The sequence below is a fragment of the Bubalus kerabau genome, chromosome 7 (assembly GCF_029407905.1).
Source record: "Bubalus kerabau isolate K-KA32 ecotype Philippines breed swamp buffalo chromosome 7, PCC_UOA_SB_1v2, whole genome shotgun sequence".
In the NCBI taxonomy this organism is placed as follows: Eukaryota; Metazoa; Chordata; class Mammalia; order Artiodactyla; family Bovidae; genus Bubalus; species Bubalus kerabau.
The window spans coordinates 52,877,863-52,879,666 of NC_073630.1; the positions used below are offsets into that span (position 1 = coordinate 52,877,863).

At 31.6% G+C, this 1,804-nt stretch overlaps 1 pseudogene; it reads left to right on the forward strand.

Moving 5' to 3' along the window:
• Nucleotides 1-996: 996 nt before the first annotated feature.
• Nucleotides 997-1,389, forward strand: LOC129657064 (nucleosome assembly protein 1-like 1; annotated as a pseudogene).
• The last annotated feature ends 415 nt before the right edge of the window (nucleotides 1,390-1,804 follow it).

The following is a 1,804-nucleotide window of genomic DNA, read 5'->3' on the forward strand; positions in this document are numbered from 1 at the left end:
GGAATCTTCATTGATATGGAACAAGTGCTACATTAATTTTTAGTGTTATTAAATCTATACAATAGATCAAATGACATCACAGTCTACATCAGGCAAATGCCATGATTACAAGAATTTACAGTAGTATCTCAGTACAGTTACCATAATTACCTATTTATTTAACCAATTAAGCATGAAAGTGGCATTATTGTCAAAGATTTGATATATGACCTGAACATAATTTGGTTAATAAGAAACAAGAAATGCCTGCTAAGTTGAGCAGGTATTCTGTTAGCAGAAGACTGCTAAGACTGCTAATTATCCCTGACATATGTTCAGATTGAACGGTCTTAGGTTAAAAAAAAAAAAAAAGTGCTGAGTGGAGACACTATTTCAAAAATAGTCTCCTCTTTTTATTTATAAAGTGCTTTTAAACATTTAGCTTTAAGAAGTTGAAAAGACAAGTTTTCTGCAGACACTAGTTGTAGATATTGTGCAAATTCTCCTGTGTACTCAATGATAAATAACTGCTGCCATTTCAGGTTTTTGTCTGTTATGAACTTGTAGAGAAAAAAAAAAATCTTTATACCCAATTTCTAATTATCTAGATTCCCAAAAGTGTCAACCTGGAGAATCCCCTGGCTTACGTTGTATCCAAGTCTTAACACCTAAAATCTCTTTAACTCCCTCAACTCTTTCTCCTTTTTTATAAATAAGAAAGACAAGCAACATTTTACATGAGGATAAGAAAAAATCTTGAAGGTAACAGATTTTTGAACTTCTGTTGTGGGATTTCAGTGAAGTTCCTTATTGCTGATTGGCAAATAATTCATGGAAAAAGGTAATGTAGGGCAAGGGTTTCAACGGAAGTACTACTAAAAATAGAAAATACCAGATGAACATGGCAATTAACACATGTATACCTGTGGCAGATTCATTTTGATATTTGGCAAAACTAATACAGTTATGTAAAGTTTAAAAATAAAATAAAATTAAAAAAAAAAAAAAGAAAGAAACATGGGGTCAGAACCAGATGATTCTGATCCGTTTTATTTTGATGGACCAGAAATTGTGGGTTGTACAGGGTGCCAGATAGATTGGAAAAAAAAAGAAGAATATCACTTTGAAAATGATTAAGAAGCAGAAACACAAGGGACGTGGGACAGTTCGTACTGTGACCAAAACAGTTTCTGATGACTCTTTCTCTAATTTGTTTTTGCCCCTCCTGAAGTTCCTGAGAGTGGAGATCTGGATGATAATTCTGAAGGTATCCTGGCTGCAGACTTTGGAATTGATCACTTTTTATGTGAGCGTATAACCCTAAGATCATTGTTATGCTTTACTGGAGAAGCTATTGAAGATGATGATGATGAAGGTGAAGAAGCAAATGAGGTAAAGTTTACCAAATGAGCAAATAATTCTCTGTTTAACACATTGAGAAGCAAATTGAGTGACTTATGTATTCCATTGGTATATTCATTATTCCATGATATAGTATAAAAACGTTTTTTGGAAAAACATGGTTTTAGAATTCTACATCCAAGTAATGTATGTATGAGGTTTCAATAAACTGCAAACCTCAGAGAAAGAAAAAAATAAGAAAGAAATATGAGATATTCATCTTTATTGGTAAAAAATATAAAAAATTCTGATGACTTAGTGTGTCATCTCTGAGCTAATTAAGTATGATTTCTAGGCTTAGATTTGTAAGTCTAACCAACTTGCATTAAAATATATGAAAAAAATCATATAAGAACTTAATTATAAACTCATATATTTTGCCTTAATTATTTTTTCATGTGTAATTGGTCAATATGACTGTTTT